This window comes from Lactuca virosa, chromosome 8 (assembly GCF_052849685.1).
Source record: "Lactuca virosa cultivar CGN04683 chromosome 8, Lactuca_virosa_CGN04683_v6, whole genome shotgun sequence".
Classification (NCBI taxonomy): Eukaryota; Viridiplantae; Streptophyta; class Magnoliopsida; order Asterales; family Asteraceae; genus Lactuca; species Lactuca virosa.
In genome coordinates this window covers 74,509,825-74,532,691 of record NC_136433.1, presented here as the reverse complement: position 1 = coordinate 74,532,691, position 22,867 = coordinate 74,509,825, and the positions used below count along the sequence as shown (strand labels likewise).

Below are 22,867 nucleotides of genomic sequence, written 5' to 3'. Positions count from 1 at the left end.
TATTGACGAGAGGTTGCACGAGCTTATTGCAGCCGAGGTTACGAGGGGCATCCTTGACGCTACCCTAGTGATTTTCGGGACCGTCAAGGAAGGGATGATATAGATCATGGAGGAGCGAGTCAGGTCTTTCCGAGCCGAGAATGCTGCTGGCCAGGTCGGGGCCTGAACTCACTTGTTCTGGGAGTTCAAGGCGTGTGGAGCGCCTGAGTGTTGTTTTGATTCGTTTGGGAATGTTTGAATGGACTAGAACCATAACTACCACCGTGAGGTGGTGGCCGCCGCCGTGAGCCGCCGTTGACCACCACTACCCGAGGTGGTAGTGGGTGGTGCCCAACTAGCGAAACCCTAATGGGCCTAGTGAAATCCTAATAGGCCTAATGAAACCCTAATGGATCTAAGGACTTAGCTTTTGGGCCTATTGGGTTGGGATTGGGTTGGAAACCCTAATTAGAGTTTAGAAAACCCTAATTTTGGATATATGGGTGGACTTATCGGGACCCGCATTTTGGGCCATTGGAATGGAATTGTGAATTACACCCAATCACACCATATGATTTATCTAGTAGAGTGATGGAATTAATGGATTAAGTCCTTAATAGGTTAAGTAAGAAACACTTAACCCTAATCGTCATTTTATGTGAAAACCCTAATTTCGCTTGGGCTTTAAGTTGGGCCTTTTTATTGGGATTTGGTGATTGGGATATTGATGGGCCATCCAAGAACAATCATATGGACTAGAATAATTTAATGGGCTTTAGGGTAAGGCCCATGTGAAGGGTTTGGGCCCAATTTGGAAAATTTGGCCATAGATGGGCCATAATTGGGCCTTAATGATTATGAGATATTGGGCCATTAGAAATGCCAAATGTTTGGACTGGACTAAATAGTTGGGCCTTAGAATAAGACCATGTAAAGGTTTGGTCCTAATTTGGAAAATTGGGTTATATGTTGGGCTTTGACTCATAGTTGACTTTTGGGCCTTTGGATTGGGCATTGGGCTTCAATCAAGCTAAGTTAGGGGTAGAGTAGTCTTTTATCCCAAGCATGGACTTATGGATATGTGTTGGAACCCAATGATTAATTGGGTGTTATTTTGATGATTGACAGTTCAGGAACCTGTCATCGAGCAGCTAGAGTTTTGTATGCGGGACTTCAGCAGTGCGAGGTGAGTTACCTTCCAGTAGAAGTGGGTCTACGGCCACAATGCTGGCCCACTAGTAGGAGTTGCTTGATAGATGATTGTCTTTGTGATAATTATCTAGGTTTGCTACTACCTGATATGTTTTATGTGCTAGCATGATATGATGTTATGTGATAGTGGTAGTAGCGGGAATAGTCCACGGTTACCGGTCGATAGGGTTGAAGGGGTAGTTTAGTACCCAGCTATGCTAGACAGATTATGATATATGTGATATGATATTATGTGGTAGTAGTAGGGGTGAAATAGTCCCCGGTTACCGGTCGACAGGACCGAAGGGGTAGGTTGGGCACCCAGATATGCCTAACAGGAGTAGGTTGGGCACCCCGGTATGCCTAACAGGGGTAGGTTGAGCACCCCGGTATGCTCATCAGGGTAGGTCGGGCACCCAGATATGCCTGACATGGGGTAGGTCGGGCACCCCGGTATGCCTGACAGTATGTGATTTGTATGTTATGTGGTAGGATGGAGGAACTCACTAAGCTTCGTGCTTACGGTTTACAGTTTTGGTTTCAGGTACTTCGTTTTCAAAGGAAAGAAGTCAGCTCAATCTCAACGCATCACACTATGTTTTCCGCACATGAGATCTTTGAGATTACACTCTGATATTGTTTTATGATAACATGATTTGATTATTGACACTTTGGTTTTGACATGAGATGTTATTATAGATGTTTTTATACTTATGGTTTTATAATAACTTATTTGAAAATGAAATTTTTGGTCCCGAATTTTGGGATGTTACAGTATTAACAATATATCTCTTTGATATCAATGAAATCATATATTATATTAGTTTTGTATCATATCCTTTCCTTATTCATGTACATGTATTGTATTATATATTCAATAAAATTCATCTCCACAATTGGTGGTGAGATTATTACATCTTACAAATAGGCAACCTTACACAACTGAATAAGAAATGACCATATACTTAAAGAGACAATGTAGGTAAGAGGTTTACCATTGTGGTGGACATATAATAAGTATAGTAGGCAGATTATATAGAAAGATTTAGAAATCATCTACAAGAGGGTGAATAAATAAAGCATCTGGTGGGGACACACACATAAATCTCTCCACTTTAAAATCAATACATTCAACCTGTTATTTTCGTATCCAAACATTGATGAAAAAATCAATATTTCTTTTTGTTAAATAAGCTCAATGAAAACATAGCTTAGGGGTTGTAAATTGGCTAAATGAATATTGTTATATGTCTAAATGAAGTTTTGAATACATAAGATTTGTTTTTTTTATTTTGCATTCCAATGTTTTGCTTATAATTTTCATTTATATTAACAATATCCATCAAATCTAATGTGAAAAGAGTTCATAGGAAAAAGAAGCAACAGGTAAAAAAAAGGCAATGATTTGAAGACATATGTTATTAAATATCATTTCAATCAATCTTTTTCTGATAATCCACAAAGTATATGATAATTAATAACGTACGAATAACTAACTCTCTCTATATATTCATGGAGAAAGACTAAAGATATAGGATAAATGGTGTTGGTGGGGTTCATATGGATCATGTATTCTGCTCCTTAGCACCTTCACCTATTACATGTCCAAAATCGGTGAAAAAAACACATGGGAAAAGCAAGAAAAATAAAAGGGGAATGCTATATGGTTGGTTGGTTGGGTATGAATTGAAGTCGGCCATGTTGCCAAACACCCATAGAATAATATGTTGTTCCAAGGTCAATACTAATAGGAAAAGTTGATCAATTAAGAAAAAGAAAAAGGGAAAAGCAAACAACTCTGATCGGAAGAACGGTGATATCTTATTGGAAGGTAATGACGGTGAGTCGAACACTTTTAGCTGAAGTCGAATATCTTTAGTTGGCTCAATTTGACTATGGTCATAAACCAATCGCTTATTAATGTTATATATATATATATATATATATATATATATATATATATATATATATATATATATATATATATATATATATATATATATATATATATATATATATATATATATATGACATATAAACACTTTATTAAACTCACAAATTCCAAAATCTAATAGTACATTACAAAATAGCTATTTTCTTATTGCTGGAATACTTTACTTATCTATAGGGTTTTTTTTCTATTGAAGATAAAACAAAAGCAAAAGCAAGGAATTATAATTTTTTTAACATGAAAATTCTGCATTTATGTGGTATTTACAACCTTTGATGAGCCTCTTTCCCTTGGTGTTATATTGTTAGATGTAGGATAAAAGTCATAAAGTGGACGTGCCGGAGTGGTTATCGGGCATGACTAGAAATCATGTGGGCTTTGCCCGCGCAGGCTCGAATCCTGCCGTCCACGTACTAGATTTTTTAATTTCCTTTTTTTTAGTATTGCTTTTTTTGGCAGGAAAGGATTAAAGGATACAACAATTTTATAATTAACAAAATTGCAAAAAAGTCTCTATGGTTTGTCACTTAACATTTACTCGCTAACTTCATTAAGGATGCTTTTTTTGGTAGGAATTTTAAAAGGATACAACAATTTTATAATTAACAAATTTGCAAAAAGTCCCTATGGTTTGTCACTTAACATTCGTTTAAAAAGAACTCGCTAGCTTCAGTATGGATGTAGACGAGTCAAGTTAATCGAGATCAATTTGTTCAACTTGAGATTGGTTTTAGCTGAACTCGAGCTTAATATTAGACTTGTTTATTAAAAGAGCTCGAACATTTGTTACTAAGCTAGATTATGTTGCCTAAATGAGCCTACATATATAATATAATTTTTTTTAATATTTTATATATATATATATATATATATATATATATATATATATATATATATATATATATATATATATATATATATGGGAAAAGTGAATATACATTACAGCCCCACCTAAGCTTAGGTACTAAACCTCATGAAAATACGTTGTTTTACTATATAAAGATTGCGGTTAGGGGATTCACGATTAAAAATTGAAGATGTAGATTCAAGATCGACGCAATAGTTTTGATAAGGAAGCAAGAATATTGATTATCTTAGATCTTCGTGACAGCAGAAAAAAGTAATGTTCACTGGGGTGAAGTAATAAACGATAATGGAGGAAAGAAATTAGGGATGGAAAAATGATAATGGAGAAAAGAAATGTTATCGAGGATGATATATTTATCAAGTGAAAACCAAATCGGGCATATTTACTAAGCTAAAACAACATATTTTATAGGTTTAGTACCTAAGCTTAGGTGAGGCTGTAATGTGTATTCTGTATCCTCTATATATATATATATATATATATATATATATATATATATATATATATATATATATATATATATATATATATATATATAGGGGATACAGAATACACATTACAGCCTCACCTAAGCTTAGGTACTAAACCTATAAAATATGTTGTTTTAGCTTAGTAAATATGCCCGATTTGGTTTTCATATATATATAAAATAAACATCATTTTAGGGACTTAAGGTATACCGAATATGAGCCGAGCCCAAGCATGTATAATTCTCCACGAGTCAATCTCAAGCTTCATACCATAAAGCTCGAAATGCGCCAAGCTCGAGCCCTAAAAATGTTAAATTGGACTCAGCTCGTTTGCACACCTAACCTTCACATGTGCCCCTCTTGTGAGGGTATTTTCATCTTTTCACTTATATCTCAATTCTCTAACCATTATTTCCATAACGGGCTTAGCCTAAGCCTACTTTTGAAATTATAATCCATTTTTTTTCGTTGGCCATTCTGTAACGTCCCAATTTTCGAGTCCAAAAATTTCTTTTTAATTAATTGAAACATAAAAACATTCACAAGAAAATACCGTGAAAACACATCAACCCATAAAACAATGATTCATGTCTAAAAAAATCCAAGTCATAAAATTATAACATATCAGAGTACAATCCCAGAAACTCCATGCGGCAATCGTGTGTGTGTGTGTGTGATGCGATGCTACGCCGCCGACTCCTTCCCCTTAGACGAAGAGGTACCTGAAACCAAAACTGAAACCGTAAGCACAAAGCTTAGTGAGTTCCCCCATCATACCACATACCATACAATATCCTCGGTATCTTTCAACCGGTAATCATCGTCGGTCGATAATCCTCATCGGTATCTTTCAACCGGTAATCATCATCGGTATCTTTCAACCGGTAACCATCATCGGTATCTTTCAACCGGTAATCCTCATCGGTATCTTTCAACCGGTAACTGGGGACTATTCCACCCCCTACCACTAGCATACAACAACGAGATATAAACATACAGTCAGGCATATCCGGGTACTGACCTACCCTTCGGTCCTAAGGACCGCTACCAGGGAAACCAATCCCTATCATACACGTAACATATCATACAAATAAAACTCATGACCAAAGCATGTAACCAAACCAAGATAATTATCACAAAGACAATCATCTCCTAAATACTCCTCTTTGGTGGGCCGACATTGTGGCCTTAGACCCACCCCTACTGGAAGGTAACTCACCTCGTACAAGAAGCTGCCGATAATCTGTGCGGGAAACCTTCGTCCGCTGCTGCTCCGGAAATCCTCCGGCTACAATCCCCACAAACACTCAGTTAGAAACTGATATCTACTCTTAGGGTAAAATGACCATTTTACCCCCAACCAAGTCCAAGTCAAAGTCAACTTCCAGTTGACCCGACTCGCCGAGTTGGGCCGTCAACTCGTCGAGTCCCTTCCTTTTACTCGTCCTTATCCACGACTCGACTCGTCGAGTTTGGTAATGACTCGACGAGTTCCCCTTCCTTACGAATATCAATGAACCTTCAACCGACTCGCCGAGATGGACGCATCACAGTACACGACGAAATCCTCCATACCCTCTGGCAGGGCTAAAATTGGCGCCTCGCACAACCTCTGCCTCAATGTCTCGAATGCAGCCTGCTGCTCAGGCCCCCAACGAAAGACCACAGCTTTCCTCGTCAGCCTGGTCAGGGGCACGACTATCTTGGAGAAGTCCTGAATGAATCTCCGATGGTAGCCTGCCAATCCCAGAAAGCTCTGAATCTCAGATGGAGACCTCAGAACCTCCCAACTCATCACAGCCTCCACTTTAGCCGGATCTACCGAAATCCCATTCTGGTTAACAAGGTGCCCAAGAAACTGCACCTCGCGCAACCAGAACTCACACTTGGAGAACTTGGCATACAAGCTCTCCCTCCTCAAAGTCTCCAAAATCTCTCGCAGATGCTCCTCATGATGCTCTCGCGTCCTGGAGTAAACCAAGATGTCATCGATGAATACTATCACAGACCGATCCAACATCGGTCTGCACACACGGTTCATAAGATCCATGAACGCGGCAGGAGCGTTGGTGAGCCCGAAAGGCATCACCACAAACTCATAGTGGCCATAGCGCGTCCGGAACGCAATCTTCCGCACATCCTCCTCTCTGACCCTCATCTGATGATACCCTGATCGCAAATCAATCTTGGAGAACCAAGATGCTCCCTGTAACTGGTCAAAGAGGTCATCAATCCTCGGGAGTGGGTAACGGTTCTTCACCGTTACCTTATTCAGCTCCCGATAGTCTATACACATCCGATGCGACCCGTCCTTCTTCTTCACAAACAGAATCGGGGCTCCCCAGGGAGAAATACTCGGTCTAATGAATCCCTTGTCTAACAGCTCTTGCAGCTGTGTAGACAACTCCTGCATCTCAGGAGGAGCCAACCGATACGGTGCTTTGGCTATCGGAGCCGCACCAGGGACTAGGTCGATCCTGAACTCCACCTGTCGCTCTGGAGGTATCCCAGGCAGCTCCTCGGGGAATACGTCCGCAAACTCTCGTACCACGGGCACATCGCCCACCGTCTCCCTACCCGCCTCCCGGGTATCCATCACATAGGCGACATATCCTGCGCAACCCTGCTGGAGGTAGCGCCTAGCCCTCGCTGCCGAACATAAAGCTGGTCCTCGCTGTGGCCTTTCGCCCTAAACCACTAGCTCTCCCCCACTAGGGGTCCTAATCCGCACTGACTGTTGCGCGCAGTCAATCACTGCCCCATTGGGGCTCAGCCAATCCATACCAATAATAACCTTGTTCCCCCGCAAAGGTATGGGAACCAAGTCCACCAGGTAACGTTCCTCGAACAGCCTCAAAACACAATCCCGGTAGACCTCTGACGCTCGTACCGACCGGTCGTCCTCAATCTCGACCTCTAGAGGGCAATCCAACATGCCCGAAGACTCTGGAAACTTCTTGCTAAGCGCAAGAGAGACAAATGATCGGGTGGCACCCGAATCAAACAACACCTGAACTGGGATACCGTTCACATGGAACGATCCTAAACAGTGCACATACATAACATATCAAGATCACAGCGCCATAACATAAAAGCATAAGAAAGAAACCATACCCGTCACTACATCAGGTGCAGCGCGTGCCACCTCGGCTGTCAACTGAAATGCTCGGCTCCGCACCACTGGAGCCTCTGTCTTGGCCTTCCGGCCATCTGCAACCTGCACTGTCGCTGAGACCGGCGCCACTGTTGGCGCCGCTGCTGTCAATCTCGGGCAGTTGGCCTTTTTATGGCCCCTCTGATTGCAATGGAAGCAAATCAGGTCTGTCATCTGTACCGCAGGAGCAGGGGCAGTACAATCTCGGCCAAAATGCCCAACCTTGCCGCACTTATAGCAGCCTGAACCCGGCCCAGTGCGACAAGCTCCCTCGTGTGACCGACCGTATTTCCCACAGCGGTCCCGCCCTGACTGGCCTTTCGGCCTACCATCAGATCCCTTGGGCTTCTTCCCCGAAGCCCCCGTCGCCAGCCCCTCCACTGCCTTCCTATTCCGGATGTGCTCCAAATCAATCTCCCTCTCCCTAGCCTTGGCAATCATGGAATCCAGGGTAGGGCAAGCTGAGAAACTAACATGCTCCCGAATGTCAGCTCGTAGCATGTCATGGTAGCGGGTCCTCCTCATGTCCTCATCTCCCGCATACTGGGGTACCAATAACGCCCTCTCCCGGAACTTGGCGGTGATCTCCGCCACTGTCTCAGTCGTCTGCCTCATATCCAGGAACTCCCTGGCCAACTGCTGAAGCTCCACTGCAGGTGTGAACTCAGCCTTGAACCGGGTCACAAAATCTGACCAGGTCATAGCCTCCACAGCCGAGGCTCCCAGAGAGTCACCAACCGACTCCCACCAATCTCTGGCCCTGTCTCTCAAGCATCCTGCTGCATACCTCACCTTCGACCCCTCGAGGCAGAAGCTAGTCAACTGTGCAGACTCAATGTCTGCAATCCATCGTCTGGCAGCAATGGGGTCCTTCGCCCCATGGAAATCCGGCGCACCGCTCCCTCGGAAGTCCTTGAAAGACAGTGTGCGCGTACCCGCCTGGCTAGACGCCATATCACTCCTGAATGCCCGGAGGCGATCCTCCATCAGCTCAATAATCCCTTCCTTGATCGACCCGAAGATAACCGGCGTCGCATCAAGGATACCCCTCGTGATCTCGGACGCGATGAACTCGCGTAACCCATTATGCACATGCTCAGATCCTGCGCCCGAGCCTGACCCTGACCCAGATCCTGAACCTCCTGCTCCATGTCGCGTGACCACCATTCTGAAAATAAACCTACGAATGTCAGGGTCACATATACTTTCGGAGGTCTCGCACACTTTCCAAGTTCCCAGGTTCCATCTAAGCCCTCCTTGATTCGAGTACGGGTCCTCTGCTTTCAGTAGTACAGGCCCATACTACCTTCCACATCTACCCGTACTTTCCTCAAGGATTGCTTCGACTTCACCAAGTCCCTTTTACCGATACCCTTTCCACTGACCTCATCCTAGGCTTTCCCTAGGGCACTCTCCGACCTACCCTCCGCCATCAGCTGCACTAGGAGTCCCCACCACTTCCCTCTAACTAACTTGCGGATACTGTTACATATCCGTTCCTTAGCTAGTTGAAGATGGCCAGAACCCCCATGGCACAAAGCGAGCAGCATTCGTGCATTGGATAACCAAATCAGGCATAACCTACACAGGCCATCCTACTGCTGACTAACCAGTCCTAACATACAGCTCATACAACAGGCATATAAGGCATCCTCCTAGATCCTTAGCCCTAACTAGCATGCAATTCTCAGAATCATATATCAGGCACACAAGGAATCCTCCTAGATCCTTAGTCCTATTCTAGCATGCAGTTTTCTGAATCAAAACCATATAGCATAATATATCAAGTATGGGTGTCTTGGGGAAAACTTACTTGAGCCCGGCCGGTCGCATGCATCACACACTTCGTCTTTCTTAAAATCCTTTCATTTAGATTTTAGAAAACCATTTTCCTTGTAAAAACCTTTTAGCCCCTCAGTTTGAGTCCAGACACCCCCGAGGGTGTGTCCGAATCCCTCAAACCAGGGCTCTAATACCAACTTGTAACGTCCCAATTTTCGAGTCCAAAAATTTCTTTTTAATTAATTGAAACATAAAAACATTCACAAGAAAATACCGTGAAAACACATCATCCCATAAAACAATGATTCATGTCTAAAAAAATCCAAGTCATAAAATAATAACATATCAGAGTATAATCCCAGAAACTCCATGCGGAAATCGTGTGTGTGTGTGTGTGATGCGATGCTACGCCGCCGGCTCCTTCCCCTTAGACGAAGATGTACCTGAAACCAAAACCGAAACCGTAAGCACAAAGCTTAGTGAGTTCCCCCATCATACCACATACCATACAATATCCTCGGTATCTTTCAACCGGTAATCATCATCGGTATCTTTCAACCGGTAATCATCATCGGTATCTTTCAACCGGTAATCATCATCGGTATCTTTCAACCGGTAACCATCATCGGTATCTTTCAACCGGTAATCCTCATCGGTATCTTTCAACCGGTAACTGGGGACTATTCCACCCCCTACCACTAGCATACAGCAACAAGATATAAACATACAGTCAGGCATATCCGGGTACTGACCTACCCTTCGGTCCTAAGGACCGCTACCAGGGAAACCAATCCCTATCATACACGTAACATATCATACAAATAAAACTCATGACCAAAGCATGTAACCAAACCAAGATAATTATCACAAAGACAATCATCTCCTAAATACTCCTCTTTGGTGGGCCGACATTGTGGCCTTAGACCCACCCCTACTGGAAGGTAACTCACCTCGTACAAGAAGCTGCTGATAATCTGTGCGGGAAACCTTCGTCCGCTGCTGCTCCGGAAATCCTCCGGCTACAATCCCCACAAACACTCAGTTAGAAACTGATATCTACTCTTAGGGTAAAATGACCATTTTACCCCCAACCAAGTCCAAGTCAAAGTCAACTTCCAGTTGACCCGACTCGCCGAGTTGGGCCGTCAACTCGTCGAGTCCCTTCCTTTTACTCGTCCTTATCCACGACTCGACTCGTCGAGTTTGGTAATGACTCGACGAGTTCCCCTTCCTTACGAATATCAATGAACCTTCAACCGACTCGCCGAGATGGACGCATCACAGTACACGACGAAATCCTCCATACCCTCTGGCAGGGCTAAAATTGGCGCCTCGCACAACCTCTGCCTCAATGTCTCGAATGCAGCCTGCTGCTCAGGCCCCCAACGAAAGACCACGGCTTTCCTCGTCAGCCTGGTCAGGGGCACGACTATCTTGGAGAAGTCCTGAATGAATCTCCGATGGTAGCCTGCCAATCCCAGAAAGCTCTGAATCTCAGATGGAGACCTCAGAACCTCCCAACTCATCACAGCCTCCACTTTAGCCGGATCTACCGAAATCCCATTCTGGTTAACAAGGTGCCCAAGAAACTGCACCTCGCGCAACCAGAACTCACACTTGGAGAACTTAGCATACAAGCTCTCCCTCCTCAAAGTCTCCAAAATCTCTCGCAGATGCTCCTCATGATGCTCTCGCGTCCTGGAGTAAACCAAGATGTCATCGATGAATACTATCACAGACCGATCCAACATCGGTCTGCACACACGGTTCATAAGATCCATGAACGCGGCAGGAGCGTTGGTGAGCCCGAAAGGCATCACCACAAACTCATAGTGGCCATAGCGCGTCCGGAACACAATCTTCCGCACATCCTCCTCTCTGACCCTCATCTGATGATACCCTGATCGCAAATCAATCTTGGAGAACCAAGATGCTCCCTGTAACTGGTCAAAGAGGTCATCAATCCTCGGGAGTGGGTAACGGTTCTTCACCGTTACCTTATTCAGCTCCCGATAGTCTATACACATCCGATGCGACCCGTCCTTCTTCTTCACAAACAGAATCGGGGCTCCCCAGGGAGAAATACTCGGTCTAATGAATCCCTTGTCTAACAGCTCTTGCAGCTGTGTAGACAACTCCTGCATCTCAGGAGGAGCCAACCGATACGGTGCTTTGGCTATCGGAGCCGCACCAGGGACTAGGTCGATCCTGAACTCCACCTGTCGCTCTGGAGGTATCCCAGGCAGCTCCTCGGGGAATACGTCCGCAAACTCTCGTACCACGGGCACATCGCCCACCGTCTCCCTACCCGCCTCCCGGGTATCCATCACATAGGCGACATATCCTGCGCAACCCTGCTGGAGGTAGCGCCTAGCCCTCGCTGCCGAACATAAAGCTGGTCCTCGCTGTGGCCTTTCGCCCTAAACCACTAGCTCTCCCCCACTAGGGGTCCTAATCCGCACTGACTGTTGCGCGCAGTCAATCACTGCCCCATTGGGGCTCAGCCAATCCATACCAATAATAACCTTGTTCCCCCGCAAAGGTATGGGAACCAAGTCCACCAGGTAACGTTCCTCGAACAGCCTCAAAACACAATCCCGGTAGACCTCTGACGCTCGTACCGACCGGTCGTCCTCAATCTCGACCTCTAGAGGGCAATCCAACATGCCCGAAGACTCTGGAAACTTCTTGCTAAGCGCAAGAGAGACAAATGATCGGGTGGCACCCGAATCAAACAACACCTGAACTGGGATACCGTTCACATGGAACGATCCTAAACAGTGCACATACATAACATATCAAGATCACAGCGCCATAACATAAAAGCATAAGAAAGAAACCATACCCGTCACTACATCAGGTGCAGCGCGTGCCACCTCGGCTGTCAACTGAAATGCTCGGCTCCGCACCACTGGAGCCTCTGTCTTGGCCTTCCGGCCATCTGCAACCTGCACTGTCGCTGAGACCGGCGCCACTGTTGGCGCCGCTGCTGTCAATCTCGGGCAGTTGGCCTTTTTATGGCCCCTCTGATTGCAATGGAAGCAAATCAGGTCTGTCATCTGTACCGCAGGAGCAGGGGCAGTACAATCTCGGCCAAAATGCCCAACCTTGCCGCACTTATAGCAGCCTGAACCCGGCCCAGTGCGACAAGCTCCCTCGTGTGACCGACCGTATTTCCCACAGCGGTCCCGCCCTGACTGGCCTTTCGGCCTACCATCAGATCCCTTGGGCTTCTTCCCCGAAGCCCCCGTCGCCAGCCCCTCCACTGCCTTCCTATTCCGGATGTGCTCCAAATCAATCTCCCTCTCCCTAGCCTTGGCAATCATGGAATCCAGGGTAGGGCAAGCTGAGAAACTAACATGCTCCCGAATGTCAGCTCGTAGCATGTCATGGTAGCGGGTCCTCCTCATGTCCTCATCTCCCGCATACTGGGGTACCAATAACGCCCTCTCCCGGAACTTGGCGGTGATCTCCGCCACTGTCTCAGTCGTCTGCCTCATATCCAGGAACTCCCTGGCCAACTGCTGAAGCTCCACTGCAGGTGTGAACTCAGCCTTGAACCGGGTCACAAAATCTGACCAGGTCATAGCCTCCACAGCCGAGGCTCCCAGAGAGTCACCAACCGACTCCCACCAATCTCTGGCCCTGTCTCTCAAGCATCCTGCTGCATACCTCACCTTCGACCCCTCGAGGCAGAAGCTAGTCAACTGTGCAGACTCAATGTCTGCAATCCATCGTCTGGCAGCAATGGGGTCCTTCGCCCCATGGAAATCCGGCGCACCGCTCCCTCGGAAGTCCTTGAAAGACAGTGTGCGCGTACCCGCCTGGCTAGACGCCATATCACTCCTGAATGCCCGGAGGCGATCCTCCATCAGCTCAATAATCCCTTCCTTGATCGACCCGAAGATAACCGGCGTCGCATCAAGGATACCCCTCGTGATCTCGGACGCGATGAACTCGCGTAACCCATTATGCACATGCTCAGATCCTGCGCCCGAGCCTGACCCTGACCCAGATCCTGAACCTCCTGCTCCATGTCGCGTGACCACCATTCTGAAAATAAACCTACGAATGTCAGGGTCACATATACTTTCGGAGGTCTCGCACACTTTCCAAGTTCCCAGGTTCCATCTAAGCCCTCCTTGATTCGAGTACGGGTCCTCTGCTTTCAGTAGTACAGGCCCATACTACCTTCCACATCTACCCGTACTTTCCTCAAGGATTGCTTCGACTTCACCAAGTCCCTTTTACCGATACCCTTTCCACTGACCTCATCCTAGGCTTTCCCTAGGGCACTCTCCGACCTACCCTCCGCCATCAGCTGCACTAGGAGTCCCCACCACTTCCCTCTAACTAACTTGCGGATACTGTTACATATCCGTTCCTTAGCTAGTTGAAGATGGCCAGAACCCCCATGGCACAAAGCGAGCAGCATTCGTGCATTGGATAACCAAATCAGGCATAACCTACACAGGCCATCCTACTGCTGACTAACCAGTCCTAGCATACAGCTCATACAACAGGCATATAAGGCATCCTCCTAGATCCTTAGCCCTAACTAGCATGCAATTCTCAGAATCATATATCAGGCACACAAGGAATCCTCCTAGATCCTTAGTCCTATTCTAGCATGCAGTTTTCTGAATCAAAACCATATAGCATAATATATCAAGTATGGGTGTCTTGGGGAAAACTTACTTGAGCCCGGCCGGTCGCATGCATCACACACTTCGTCTTTCTTAAAATCCTTTCATTTAGATTTTAGAAAACCATTTTCCTTGTAAAAACCTTTTAGCCCCTCAGTTTGAGTCCAGACACCCCCGAGGGTGTGTCCGAATCCCTCAAACCAGGGCTCTAATACCAACTTGTAACGTCCCAATTTTCGAGTCCAAAAATTTCTTTTTAATTAATTGAAACATAAAAACATTCACAAGAAAATACCGTGAAAACACATCATCCCATAAAACAATGATTCATGTCTAAAAAAATCCAAGTCATAAAATAATAACATATCAGAGTATAATCCCAGAAACTCCATGCGGAAATCGTGTGTGTGTGTGTGTGTGATGCGATGCTACGCCGCCGGCTCCTTCCCCTTAGACGAAGATGTACCTGAAACCAAAACCGAAACCGTAAGCACAAAGCTTAGTGAGTTCCCCCATCATACCACATACCATACAATATCCTCGGTATCTTTCAACCGGTAATCATCATCGGTATCTTTCAACCGGTAATCATCATCGGTATCTTTCAACCGGTAATCATCATCGGTATCTTTCAACCGGTAACCATCATCGGTATCTTTCAACCGGTAATCCTCATCGGTATCTTTCAACCGGTAACTGGGGACTATTCCACCCCCTACCACTAGCATACAGCAACAAGATATAAACATACAGTCAGGCATATCCGGGTACTGACCTACCCTTCGGTCCTAAGGACCGCTACCAGGGAAACCAATCCCTATCATACACGTAACATATCATACAAATAAAACTCATGACCAAAGCATGTAACCAAACCAAGATAATTATCACAAAGACAATCATCTCCTAAATACTCCTCTTTGGTGGGCCGACATTGTGGCCTTAGACCCACCCCTACTGGAAGGTAACTCACCTCGTACAAGAAGCTGCTGATAATCTGTGCGGGAAACCTTCGTCCGCTGCTGCTCCGGAAATCCTCCGGCTACAATCCCCACAAACACTCAGTTAGAAACTGATATCTACTCTTAGGGTAAAATGACCATTTTACCCCCAACCAAGTCCAAGTCAAAGTCAACTTCCAGTTGACCCGACTCGCCGAGTTGGGCCGTCAACTCGTCGAGTCCCTTCCTTTTACTCGTCCTTATCCACGACTCGACTCGTCGAGTTTGGCAATGACTCGACGAGTTCCCCTTCCTTACGAACATCAATGAACCTTCAACCGACTCGCCGAGTCGTATGAACACTCGTCGAGTTCACCTTCAACTGATGAACACGTCCTGACCTTGACTCGCCGAGTTGTATGAACAACTCGTCGAGTTCATCTTCAACATAAGGAGATTGCCTTGGACTCGTCGAGTCTGTTCTAGCACTCGTCGAGTCCCATGAACTCCAGGTCTAAAATTAAGTCCAGTGCGTTAGGTCACTCTTTCTGTACTGTTACAACCTTTCTAACGCCCAACTGAGTCCTTTTGACCCTCAACAGAAATGGGACTCAAAACCTTGGACTCGTCGAGTCCCAAGAACGGACTCGCCGAGTCGATAACGTCCACACCCAAAATCCTCGATTTCTGATGTACAACACTTGACCAAAAGATAGATCTAAGCTCCTTTAATCATTCTAGCACGTAAAGTTACAAACTTTACGTGCATGTATGGGACTTTGAGCTCAAAAGGACATAAAATAAGCTCTAGTGTTGCATAGGGCCTTCCTTGGGTGCAAAAGCAACCCAAATCTGCCTTGTGACCCCTTTAAAGACCTGATTCCAAAGCCTCAACCCCCAACCATGTTTGCAATCATGGTTGGTTACCAAAATGGATTATAAAAGCCCTAAATCTCCCCAAAAAGGGGATCTATCAAATGAATGAGCAAGGTACAGACTTTATACCTCTCAAAGGCTGCAAATGATGAACCAAACTCGGATCCTTCAGCCTCCTCTTGATCCTTCTATGCTCTTCCTTCTTCCTTGTGAACAAAACCACCACGAATCACTCAAAAGCCTTGAATCTTGCACTAAAACACTTAGGGTTTGCTATAGAGGGTTTCTGGGAGCATAAAGGGGCGATGGAGGCTGTATAAGGTTGTTTAAATAGGATGCAAACCCTCAGATTAGGGTTTTGTCCAGACAGAGCCTACTCGTCGAGTCCGGGACCCGACTCGACGAGTCCATCACTTAAATCCCGCGTCTCATCTCGCTTCTACTCGGCGAGTTGGTCCCTCAACTCGCCGAGTCCAAGGCCAAAAATGCAAAATACTTAAATAAAAATACATACCAAGAACCAGGTGCTACACATTCGACTGCCTTCTTCAGTCTCATCCATGGAATTTCTTTATTGCCGACTCATTTTGCTAACAACGGGGTTTCATTTTTGGACCATTCGTCTATTGGATCAAACTTTGACACAATATACATGTATATCAAGTTGTTAAGCTCATGAAACACATTTAAATTCAATTTAAAAGGAAAAGGTACTTTTTTTTATATATCTTTTTGTGTGTATTGTTTATCAGAAGCAAATCCTACCTTGTTTTCCATAGAACTTCATCATGGTGGGAGGTTTACAAAATATCCATGAATAATATATTTTTATGGAGAGGTTTAGTTTATTGATTTGCTTGACATATATGAGTTTTTAATTCCTAAGATGGACATAATAATGTGTGAAGTAGGTTACATTAATCCTTTTGTGATATATTATTATTTCAGATACCCCCAAACAAGTTTGGACTTTGGACCAAGGGCTTTAAGGAAAGATGACGATGTCCTCAATCTAGCACAATATATAATGATAACAAGCTTATAATGGTGTCACTAAACAGGAGACTACAAAATTGGTAACTTATTTCATGTCTCCAAAACCAAGTGGAAAGGTAGTCATTGAGGATATACTGATGATGAAGTTGCACAACATGAAAACCAAAATCTACCATCCCTAACACATCAATCTCCAAAAGAGAGCAACCTATTACCACACAATGACTAGCCATAAAATGGTGAATTACCAATGGTGCTTACATGGCTATGATTTTATGTAAATTACCGAAATTTAGAGGGGAAATAACTTGAAAGCCAAGGGGTGGGAGTTATTGTAGTAAGAAACTTTTCTTGGAACTGTTGGAATATGAGGACACAAATCCAAAAACACAAGTTCATGGTGAGGTTGTAATAGAGGATGTTTATGATGATCATGTAATGACGAGTGATATAGATTGTACATGATGAAACGTCTATCGAATTTGAGGAATTCCGTATTAAAATGTGACTAATATACAAGAGGATCTTGTTCAGGACTTTGATGATTTTGATCATTTTGTTGGTGATAAAGTGCATGAAGAAGACAAGCCTGAATCCAATGATGACAATAACCACCTTGTAGATAATTACAACTATGTTTGAAGACGTTGAGACTAACTTAGTTGATTTTAACCTTAACATAGAAATATATCATAAATTCATAGGAAGGGGTGTTACTCAAGAAAGAATGGATGATATTGATAACAAACTTGAAGATAGTGATATCATTTATAATGATGAATGTGATTCTTTGGAGAAGGACTATGACGAGGACAATAAAAGAATGTCAATTAGGCAATATTCAAGTCCATAAAATGACAAGTTATATTAGAGTCATTATGTTGGAGTTAAGTCATATAACTTCACATTTGTTATAGCTTGGCATTTTAATGGCAGATATTGGGGCATAGACTCATTTCTTCTATATTTTTTTCGAGAAATAGAATTGATATATGACCTATTCGAAGATGTCATTGGTATGCGAATAATGATTTTTTCGTATTGGTGGAATCGTTGTTGATTTACCTTATGGGTGGATAAATAAATATTTAGATTTTTGCGATTATTTTTTAACAGGTATAGCTGAATATCATATGCTTATTACACGAAATCCTATTTTTTAAAACGAGTAGACATGAATATTATTGGTGGAGAGGAAACAATTAATCTAGGTTTGTCGGGGCCCATGCTACGAGCTTTCGAAATACAATGGGAACTTCATAAAATTTATTATTATACGTGTTACGATGAATAAAAAATGTTATTTTATAATATTAAATTTTAGCTAAATAAAAGTATATTGGTAAATAAGTTGTGTGTATATATATATATATATATATATATATATATATATATATATATATATATATATATATATATATATATATATATATATATATATATATATAAAATTTGGTTCAAAATACAAGTTATACAAATAGTTAAAAAAATTATTTATAATATAAACAACTATACAAAAATCTAGAATACGTATTATAATTAAAAAATATTTTTAATATTTCTAAAAACTAAAAAATTATATAACTGAAGTTTTGAAAATTTTATAAAGATAAGTAGTATTGTAGATTATATGAATAAATTATTTTATAATTATAAATTTATATCATTCTATTTCCATAAGGAATGAAAAAAACAAAGCATTCCTCCATTGAATGTAATTAGCACATGAGAAGTAATAATATTTAATGAGAAATTCTTTATTTCATTCCTTGTTATGACAACCAAACATGATTTTTTTTTATTCTATTTAATTCTATAATCCACTCTTTCTTCGATTGCCGAATGGCAATCTATTATGGCAACCAAACATGATTTTTTTTATTCCACTGTAATTTTACAGTCCATTCTTTCTTCGATTGCCGAATACCAATCGCTACCAACATACATTGTCAAATAGGGGCCTCTTTGTATCATAAAACTTTCATTTTAACCGCATTCCAAATTTTCATATTCATAACCCTTATTTATCTATAAAGTCGAATTAATAGTTCAAACAAAATCTTAAAGAAAAATATCATATATACACTATTAAAAGGTTAAGGTGTTACTAAATACAACTTTTAAGCAAAGTTGGACTTTACTGAACGAGACTTCTTACCAAGCGGAAAGCATTATCCCTTTTACTTATTGATTGCTAGCACTTCTGACATTGATTATATATGTACTTCTCTTCCTCAGCATTCCATAAAGATCAATCGATGAACAACGCAACATGATCATAAAACAACAAAAAAGAGAAAAATATTATTTATAATAAGATCTTTTAGGAAAACAAGAAAGCATATATTACTCACTTATTTTGCATAATTTGTGGTCCTAATTGCACAAAGTTTGTGTCTTGGACCACACTTGAAGACAGGAGTTATGTAATCTAGAATGCCTAAGATATTGATTGATATAAAAAATGTCGATGGATCTTGATTGAAACAATTGAAGTCCATGTACAAAACTTTAAGATTAGGTAGTGATAAAGTGTTAGGGGGGGGGGGGGGGGTGCATGTGCAAATGCATGGGGTTGATGATTATGCCACATGAACAAGGAAAGGAACTTATGTATAGAGATATGATTGAATTTTTATGTCACATAATTGGTTTTTTGCTGTAAATAAATTATTATTAATATAAAAACATTATAGCAATTTAGAAGTTAGACGATTTTTTAATATACGGAAGGATAATGGTTGTTTTTGTTTTATACATTATTGTAATTTGATTACAAAACTTTATTCTTGCAAATTGTAATATGCTTCTTCAAAAATTTTTTATCATAACAATGGTTAATATGAAATGAAAGAAGTAAACAAATCATATTATAAATACTACTCTAAAAGGATACTGAAGGTCACAAGGAGGCGGATGGTCAGGGTGGTGGTTGGTCGGTGGTCCGGTAAAAGAACAAACCCCACAAAGATGTAGAGAAGGTAGTAACATCCTATTATGTCTCCAATCTACCGGACGGAGTATCGAAGACGCAAATTAGGCACTCCTTCTAGTCGTTCGGAAGAGTGGTGGATATTTACATTGGTGGCAAAAGAGATCGTTCAAGTTTGATATTCACTTTTGTTAGATTTAAAGATGTACAAGATGCAAAAGCATTGGAGATGGGTAAAGTGAGATGCGCGCATTGCATTCTCAAAGTTAACAACGCACATTATAAAAAAAAACATGGTTGCACAAGATCCAAAGCCAATACCAATTATACTATAACTGCACCTCCGACAATGACACAACAGGTGTATGGCAAGCAATAGACTCAAGAACCTTTATGGAGGTGGTGGGCAGAGCAACAACCAGATCACTTGTATCGTATGTCAACCCCATTGCCATTAAACCAACAAGTACCACTGATATTGATTGTGTGATGGTTAGTGAAACCATTAGCATTTAGCATATTGCAGACTTATCCACTATACTTCCCCTTGATGGAAACCATGCTCTTAAGGTATACTACATTATTGGTATGAACGTCATCATAAAATTCATCAATTCAAAATCCAAGAAGGCATTCTATGATAATGAACACAACTGTAACCGCTGGTTCAAATGACTTAAAATGGGGTTTAATGACTATAACACTCAAAAAATCACAAAAATTTTAAATTTTAAAAACAACCCATTATGCATAATTGTTTACAAAAAAAGCCATTGTTTCAAAAGTAATTTCATATTAGAGTGTCCTAAAATCCAATATCATGAGAATAAACAGATGTGTACGATCAAACCTTCGCCTTCCCACGATCCTCTGAAGTACCTGAAACAATAAACTGAAACTATAAGCCAAAGCTTAGTGAGTTCCCCCAAGTACCATCACACAACATAACAAACAATAGCAAACAAATATGAGCCTTCAGCCTGACTGGACCGCCTCATAGGGCCTAAAACCTATCTGGACCGCTCTACGGGCCTTCGACATGATTGGACCGCCTCGCATGCCTACAACCTATCCGGACTGCCCCGGGTATCTTGGCCTTCAACACAAAGTAGGACCTCCTCAACCCAACCACAATACGTCGACATATGTAACAGCTACACATAAACACATAACCAACAAATACAGATAATCATACATATCTGCTAATCAGTCATATACTAGCATAACACCATCCTACAACCAAGATACGTAACCTAGTGGGCCGACATTGGTTCCTTTGACCCACGAGTACAGTGAGGAAAACTCACCTCTTAGTCTGAAGAAATATCTACACAGATCATTGCTCCAAATGTTGACTCTACCAATCACCTATGCAATCACAATCACTTAAGCTCAACTACTAATCAAAATACCCAAAACGCCCCTAAGTCAAACTTGGGTCAAAGTCAACGTTCAAATTCAACCTATAGCTAACCGTCACGGCATGGCCATCCATGGCCACACTGTGATCACAATACGCCAAAACAGGCGTGCTCAGCCCAACCACCATGTCGTGCTGAGGCTCCACCATGTCGTCAGGATAAATCAGCAAGACTTAATTCCTTAAGCTAATTTACCATACCATTCTAGGAGTTCCTAAGCTCCAATTAGGTCCAGACCATAACCTAGATGGATAAAGTTTCCAACTTTATCCTTTAAACTTTGCCAATAAGTCAATATCCAAAGCGCTAAGTTCTTAATGGAAGCATAAAGCACATTCCACTCATTAAGCACTTAATCCTTAGATTTACTTCTCTAAAGTTTTCAAAAGGGTTTCCAACACCTTATGAATCATAAAAATCATAGCTTTAGGGACACGCATGTCCAATGCATGTCCTTTCCATTTTTAGGGCAAAACAAGGGCAAAAGGGCCAAGATTCCATGCATGGACTCAAAACTCAAGTCTACTTCAGATCCAAAGAGTTAAATGCTCCAAATGGCCTGAAGATTCATAAAGTTGCAAGCTTTATGAGATCTTATCTTCCAAAACCCACCAAACATGAAGAAAGAGGGCCAAATCCTTGATCTAACAACCTAGCATAGAAAAGATTAAGTCTTGAACACTCACCAAAGTCCAGAAGAGAAGCTAGAAGATGAATATGCTGCTTGCAAGATGATAATCCTCATCAAGGGCTTCCTTCTCCTTCAAAGATGCCAACAAAGTATGAAGAATGAACTTTCAAGAGTGATGGAGGCTAGGGTTAGGGTTTTAGTGGTTAAGAGGGTGATGGAGGCTGAATGACCTCGAAACCCTAGCCATAATGTCCTTTAAATAGGGCTTAAAGCCCACAGGATTAGGATTTCACCAAAACTAGCTGCCACGCCGTGGCACCTGATGACCACGTCATGGTGGTCCATGAAAACATGAGACCCAAAAGATAATTTCATGTCGTGGTGAGGCTCCACCACGTCGTGGCCACCCAAAACAATATTGTTATTTGAAAATTAAAATTGTACCCGAAACGGGTGTTACAATTCTCCACCACTTGAATTAGACTTCGTCCTCGAAGTCCTTAACTGTGAATAACTCAGGAACTGCTCATGCATCTCCGCCTCAGGTTCCCATGTCCACTCAGAACCCTTCCGATGTTGCCACTGGACCTTTACCAAAGGCATCTCCTTGTTGCGTAGGGTCTTCGTCTTCCTATCCAAAACTGCCACCGGTCTCTCAACATAATAAAGTCGATCATCCACCTGAATATACACATCATCCAGTTATTGTCATGTTTTAAAAGATACTCTGATTTGATACGATTTTAAAACTAAGTTTTTGGTGACTTGGTTTGATGGAAACACAGTTTTTATCTCTTTTGAAAATCAATTTTTTTACTATGGTTTTTGGGACGTTACATTTATTGAAGCGTTATATAGTAACAAATATTATTTTTAATATATATTATGTGTATATTAATAAATACTATTTTAATAGATATTAATTCCTTTTAGTTAATTTTTTTAATCCTTTTTATCAATATTTTTATTGGATTATTATATATTAATAAATGTTATTTTATTGGATTATTAATTTCTTTTAGCTAATTC

General features: G+C 42.2%; 1 non-coding gene across 1 annotated transcript; it reads left to right on the top strand.

The window, feature by feature from the left end:
* Positions 1–3,450: 3,450 nt before the first annotated feature.
* Positions 3,451–3,532, top strand: TRNAS-AGA (transfer RNA serine (anticodon AGA)). The gene has a single exon. It is a non-coding gene; the product is annotated as a tRNA-Ser (tRNA).
* Positions 3,533–22,867: the final 19,335 nt, after the last annotated feature.